Here is a 7584-nt window from a genome sequence, read left to right as displayed (position 1 = left end):
TTTTTTTTTTAAGCTGGAGAAAATAAATTCTTAGCAATTGCCTGCCTTGGACACGCAGGAGGAGACAAAGAAATGTGAATTTTTATTTTAGGGAGAAAAAAATAATTTTAAAAAGTAATTTTGCTCTGATTTCGGAGAGAATTCTTATGCAAGGCATTTTGTATATAAAGGGATTATATGTCACTGATGCAAAATGAAATACAAAATAAACCGAAGAGCTATGAATGTCCTAAGTGCAGGAAAATATATAATTTATGATACTTTAAATCTCATTAAAAACACTAGCTTTTGTAGCTTCCTAGCAACCAATTCTCATGAGCCCCTCTGTAAAGAGGTTGACTCTCCCCAGGCTCGGGGTCCAAAGCTTTAATAAATGAAGCCCATATGGTGACTGGGTGAGGCTTTTCCTGTGTGCAAGCCATTTTTCTGGGTGTTCTCAAAAGCCTCATGTGATAGCTTTGTAATTTGCTAATCCAATATAATAAATATGAAAGCACTTTGTTAAACTAGTGTTCGGGGTCTAAATTAAACCAGTCAAGGCTGGAGAGTTAGATAAAAAGTTGGAGCTCCATAATTGCAGCCTTGGTTCTGGGTAGGATGTAAAGGGTTCCAAAACCTGGGGCTGGGGACGATAACTCATTTTTTTTTTTAAAAGCACTAATACATCCACTTCTTCATTTCACATTTGTAACAACCACGGGAAGTAAATAGAGCAGGTTCCGCTGTGCCCATTTGTCAGATTCAAAATACCAACGCTCAGAACGTTGTCATTGCAGTGACTGTCTGCAGAGTCAGGGCCATGAGCTGTGCCGTAGGTATGCAATGCTCGTTTGTAACGTGCTGGTTTTCACCGGTCTGAAGCAAAATGGGAAAAAGGGCAAACACTGTTTTTCTAAAAACGCAAAAGAAACAAGCTTTGAAAACGGAGATTGTTGGAGGATTTTTTCCCTTCATTTTTTTTTTTGATAGTAAAATGACCTTTATATTATAAAATAATGGTGATAGGAGATGGCAGTTGTTCTATTTTGTTTCTGGCAAAATTAAAACTTGCCAATCATAGGCCAATCTCCGAAGCGTTAAAGAATGTATTGGTTGGTAAAATGTCAAGGTCTACCCTCCCCCACTTTATTTTTTAACAAATAAGAAAAATGAGATCTGTGTGTGTGTGTCTGTCAGCATCGCACAGCAGGGAGGTGGCAGAGCCAAGTTCAGAGCACGGGTCTCTCTGTCCTTTCAGTGTGCACGGTCAAGGGAAAATCAGCAGCATCAATTTTAGTTTTAGGGGAAAATAAAATTTCTCAATAGGCTTTTGCTCCAGTTTCTGAAGGCATTTATAACGCAAGTGCTTTATTTGTGATGAGATTATAGGCCAGAGATGCAGAATGCAATAGGAACTAAATCAAGGAGAAGCCAACGTCTGAAATGCAATAAATAGTGCCACAAGGGGCCTTTGGGGGCAGTGGTGTCTGGTTCTGCTGCCTTTAGGAAGAGGTCAGTGGTGGCTACCCCGATTCCTTAGAATGGTAGTGGACGCCTGTTATTTTTGCCGGCCTAGAAGTCATTCCTACTTTCAGTAACAACTCTGTTTTTTTTTCAGGGGGTTGGGGGAGAGGGGCGAGGAACCAACCCACTTACCCCTCAATCTGACCCCCATCCCCCACAATGATTCAGAATGAGCACATGACCCATGTCAGTTCACTGGTATTGGAGTTGTGTGCTTTCGTTGGGTGGTTGGGGAAAAAGAGACAGTCTCTGCCAGCTGCGGAATGCCAGTCTGGGACTGCCTGGAGTCACCACGTCGGAGAGCCACGAGTAAGCATAAAGCTAGCACAGAGAGAGACAGAGCCAAGAGACGGAGAATGGGAGGAGCCACGTCTTGAAGCTGTCTCTGGGGTCTGGGGTCAGGGCGGGGGGCACCTGAATGAAGCCAAACCTCCCAGATTTCGAGTTACTTGAGCTCCTTCCTCCTCCTTTTTTCTGAAGACGATCTGAGTTGTGTTTCTCAGGAAAAGTGCTATTCTACCCATCCTTTCGTTATTGTCATACTTTCATTCGCTTTTCATGTGAAAATTGGGTAGAAGGCTTAAAATGCCAACTTTTCTCCAACCCCCCAGTGTTGTCTTTGACTTTCTAAAGTTGTCTTGAACTTCTCCTGGCCTTTAGTAGACATGATCACAGCTGAAAGAGAGGTGTCGGCTCACGCCCTTGCTTCCTGGGGAGAGTCCGGGAGGAGCGGCTGCGTTCAGGGATTAATGAGGGGAAGACAGAGGAAGGACCGCCCCCAGGACTCTGCAGCCCCTCTGGTCTTTATCCTGGGAAGCCTCAGATGTGTCATAACTTAGGCAAATTTTTTTGCTTCAACAACAAGTTGGAAGCTTATCTACAAGGCCAATTCAATGAACTAACTTAGGCTAAATTTCTTCTTCTTTTTTTTTTTTAAAAAAAAAACTTAATTGGCAGGTTGTTTGCTGAATTGATCAAATGAATCCATGAGTTTGGCGTCCTGTGAAAACAATGTCTAAAAGATAAAAATAAAGGCCCTGTTTAGATTAGTGTCTGGGGAGCCCAGCACATTCCCTGGGGGGTACTCATAGAAGCACTCCATGGAGGAGAGACACTGTCTTAAAACAGGCAGAATTTTTAGGCTTGGCCTATTAGAAATCAGATAACTCCAAATTATTATGAATACTGTTGTATAAGACCATTTTCGTTACAAGCTAGGGCTCTCCCTATGGAATCAAGGGCACGTCGCCCTCCTGGCACATCCCCGAGTCCACCAACCAGGACGCTCCATCGAGCTTCGGTGGCCAGAGTTTTGGTACTGGGGTTTTGGTACGTAGCTGTGCTTCATTAAGTCACTGACCATGTATGTGGTTGAACTCAGTCTCCAGACCCCTTCTCTCCATAGGAGGTCCAAAGTTCCAGGCTGGCTCAAAGATCCGACCCTCTACTCACATGATTGGTCTTTTGGATGACCGTGAGTCACCTCATTGGCACAGCAGGAAATCCCAAGGGTTTTAGGAGCTCTAGGTGAGGAGCCTGGGATAAAGCCCAGTCACGTTCTTTTTTATATCACGAGGTCATCTTCCTCCCATCCACCTGCCACACCTCGCCTCTTTCATCCTCTCTATCTCGAGTGTTTCAGAGTCCATCCCAGATGCCACCTCCTTTATGAGTCTTTTCTGATTGTCACAGCGCTCTTTCCCACCTTTAAACTGCTACAAAGATAGTGTTTCTTTGACTGTAACTTTGCTTTTATTTGCCACAATTCTGATCATGGTTACAAGTTTTCTCTCTCTAAGTGGGTAGCAAATTATATGTGAATGCAAACTGCTTATTTATTTAAATCACGTCATTGATTTAAATATAGCAAGAACTCCAAAAGTATTTACCTAATTGAATTAAATATTAGAGATGAAGCTACCTTGTAATAAAGTTTTCTTGAAATTAGAAAACTAAATCATTTTCGATGGAGCTTAAGACAACCTCTCCATGAAACCACCCTTTAAAATATTGGGGGAGAGGTGTGGCAAAATGGCAGTAGACTATGTTGTTTCCATACTCGATTTATTTTCCTGCCATTTAAGATGTTATTACAAGGTCTTAGGGGAAGTTTGGGAAATCTAGGGGGTCCGGTCTGTAAAGTCTTCCCTCAATTTCTCGGGGACTAAGAGAATTTCTAGTATTTGCAAGACTCTTTGAAAAACTGAGTGCCACACCAAAACTTGAGTCCAGAATTGTTGATTTCTGCATAGTAAGCCTACATCAAAATGCCTAGAATGGAGACAGGAAGTGTTTCTCTCTCTTCTGGGGCTTGCAGACTTGTCACATCTTGTAGGATCCCAGGAATGGTTGAGATTTCGTCAAGGCAGATCATCAGGGTTATAGGTGAAAAAGCATTAGGAAGAGACATCACTGTGAATCTATGATCATGGAGTCATTTAGATGTTTCCATGGCCCCCCCCCACCCCGCCGCTGCAGGGATAAGCAAATCCCCCCTCCATATTATGGTGGGTTCACAACAGCCAATGCCCTTAATTCTCAACAACATTCACATTCTTTTCTCCTAAGTTGAGAATTTCTACCTGCTTTAACATCCGTGTTCAGAAATAACTAACCTAAGACTAACAGTGTTCCATTCAAATGAGAGACTAAAACCAAGTTCAAAACCTCCTGCCTCCAACAGTTAGAAACGACATTACATGTGGCTCATGAGAACCAAGGCAGTGCCACCAGCTCTCCCTGGGGCCTTGGGTCTGTCACCATATGTTCCAGGACACCGGAAACTGTTGACTTTTTTCCAGGTGAAAATATTGGGTGATTCTCGTGTAGCAGCTACAATCCCCTGATCAGAACTGACCACGATTTCTCAGGTCTTGAGCACCTTTCCTTGTCTCCACTCCTGGCAGTTCTGGAAAGTTCCTCTGGATCCCTTGCCTTTGTTTCTCTCCAAGTCTATTTACCATTTGGAGTGAGGGGCGTTTGCTCTCTGTGCTGTTATGGGGGTCCAGAGCGTCTAATTGACAAATTACGTTGCGCTTTTGGTGGCTTTAAGTCATCATTTAAAATAAATAAGATCATAATTATCAGTTTTCATTTACCCATTTATTAAGTAACGATGTTCACACTGAGCAGTCTGGTTTTGTGCTATAATAAGGCAATCTCTGCATGATGACAGATGGTGTTTCATTTTGCCGACACTGTGCTAAAGTGCTTTGGGTTGTGATATGTTTGATTTTATTAGAGATCAGATTTAACACATGCATACTACACAACTGCAGTCACATCCCCATTTCTCGTCTGTAGGAGAAAATGAAACTGTGATGAAATGTGATATACTCACCCTCAGGCAGAACTACTGGGACTGGGAATTGCAACATAATAAATCTAATGGATATTACACTATAGGACCCTAGAAATTTACTGTTATTATGTTCAGCGAAGGAACTCGGTTTTGTAAAACTCACTTTTATTTCACTGGCATCCGTGCAATTTCACATTATTTAACTTTGGTGTCCCAATAGCAGGGATGGCTTTTGTGGTGTTGAAGAGGAAACTTGCCCCCCCCCCAAGGAACATGGGGGTCCAGGAACCCAGAAGAGGAAGCTAAGGGAGACCAAATAGCCAAAAATTTGCATTTACCAAATGCAAACGACAGCGGTGGCATGTTGTTAACAATGGATTGTTGGGATTGTCAAATCAAGCCTCATAGGGATGCTGGCAGTGTGGCACCCACAGGAAGACACATCCCTAAAAGCTTAGACTATGATATTGCCCTCTGTCTCGGCCCTCCTCTCCTCCACCCCCTGAGGGTGTGTGTGTGGGAATTTAAGTCAATTACACATCTAGTTATTGATGTGACGTCGATAGAGTTGTTCCCTCATGAGGCTGCCGTTGTCAAGGAAAATTCCGAAGGCGGAGGCAGGTTTTGGTGCTCACGTGCCAACAAGGTGGAGCCCTGTGCTCTCCGTCGCTTGCCGAAGGCTGAGGCAATGGAATCTGCTCTGCTCTACCTCCAACTGCCTCCCGAGCGGTCTTGTTGCCTCTAGCCTCTGCCTGCTGTTATTCGTCATAGATGCCCCTCCCACCTTACTCATCCTAAGTGACTGCTTTTACCATGTTGCTTCCATGCTCGAGAGCCTCTGTTGCGTGACATTCACACCCCTCTTGGTTCAGCTCTGATCTCAGAATTCCTTAAAATAAATCCCTTATTCCAGTGAGGTTTGTCTCTTCTTTGTTCTTCCAGCTCGACGAGCTCATTTCCTTCTTTGCGCTGGTGTAGGCTTCTTTGGGTTGCAAGTGACAGAAACCCAGCTCAAATGTAGGCAGAATGGGGTAGTTTCCTAGCACACAAGTTGAGGAAGATAGGGGTGGCTGGAGACCTGGCACAGGTGGAACTGGAACCAGAATGTGGCTCAGATGGGCTCTCTCAGTCTTATCTCTACTCTAGATGTGAATATTCCCACTTTCTGTTGCTGAGAACTACTTCCTGTTTAGGGTAGGGGATATCAGAGGAGACAAATTGAAACTTAGCCAGCCTTCCTGGTCCCAGCTCCAACAATTCCAGGGAGGAGTCTGATTGGCCCAGTTTGTGTCAGGTACCCATCTCTGGTGTAATGGTTGTAGCTAAGAGGTTGGGCTGTGTCATTGGCTCAGTTCGGTTTAGGGTAAGCTCCTCCCACAATAATTCTGGCCAGGAGGGTGGGATCTGTCACACGATTAGAGTAGGGATGTGGAATAGAGCCAAAAAGGAGGGGTGTTACTTTTCGGGGCAGCCATAATAACTGATGTTCACCTCAATTCCTTTTTATAAGGTGGTTACTAACTGCCATGCCCATGTCCCCTAATCTGAATCAACTGCCTTATAGAATGAAAGGTCAGGGTTAGGGAGAGAAAGCTACTATTTGAGTGCCTATAAAATATGGATGTTATCTAAACGAATCTCCACAATTGCCTTGTAAATGTGGCCTCTTATACATATTTTACAGATCAGCTTAGAAAAGCTGTTCACCTTGATCAGGTCATTCAGTCAGGAAGTGGCTGAGACCGTTTGACACACCGGCTCTGTTGGACTCTGCTCGTAGCACCGAGCGTGTAGGAGGGGTTCGGTTCTCTTGAACTGTGTTAGAACCGAACACTTTGAAAATACCCAGATGCCCTGTTTAGATGACCCAAAAGACATGATTGAAAACGTACGACTCTTTAATTCCCTCAATTTTATATTTCGGTGACTTAAGAGCAGGAGGATGAGAGGTAAAGCTAATTATCCAAGGATCTGGTTCTTGTCACGTCTCATTCGTCTACTTGACAAATATTTATTGACACCTGCCACGTTAGTCAGTCAATTACCCTCACACTCCATTTTCTTTTTACATTGGATTTTCTGTTTTTACTCCATTCGCATTTGGGCACGCAGCCTCGGTTTCACTCAAATTGGTCATCTCACTATTTTCTGACTTTCTTCACTTTTGCAAGAATGGGTCCTTCAGCATGCAATGCTTTTCTCCTTCCTTCTGCTGTTTAAATCCTGCTGATTCCTCAAGGCCTGATCCCAACCCGATTTCTCCTCTGATCTTACGTGCCCCTCCCCGCCCTGCTCTCCCCATTTTAGTAATGGTCTCACTCCAAACGTTAGAGAGATTCCGCTCGTTTAGCTTCTCAAGCCCATGTATAGTTGTATGCTGCTTCAGGGCTGGAAAGACGTCGTGATTTTCAGGATTCCCATAGCAACTACTACAGTGCCAGGCGCATCGCAGGTGTTTAATAAACGTTGTTTGCTAAGATAAGAAAAACTCGTTATAAAATTATTTAGAAAATGCAGTGGATCACTATAGACTACATACAGTGCCTTTTAAACATTGAAAGAGGTAATACGATGGAATGTTAAGACTGCCGACTCTGCAGTTAAAGCAGGGTTTGAATTCTGGCTCATGTCATTTAATTGGTGTAGAGTCCCAGGCAAGCCTCCGTTTCCTCATCTGTGAAGTGGAGACAAGACTTTCTACCCGAGAGATGGTCTGTCGTAGAGAGTTACAAGAGACGCCGCTTATGAAGTTATGAAGTGCTTAGAATGCACCTACTGGA

This window comes from Pteropus alecto, unplaced genomic scaffold, assembly GCF_000325575.1.
Source record: "Pteropus alecto unplaced genomic scaffold, ASM32557v1 scaffold123, whole genome shotgun sequence".
Classification (NCBI taxonomy): Eukaryota; Metazoa; Chordata; class Mammalia; order Chiroptera; family Pteropodidae; genus Pteropus; species Pteropus alecto.
The sequence above is the reverse complement of the archived record's forward strand: the minus strand, read 5'-3'. Positions refer to the sequence as shown.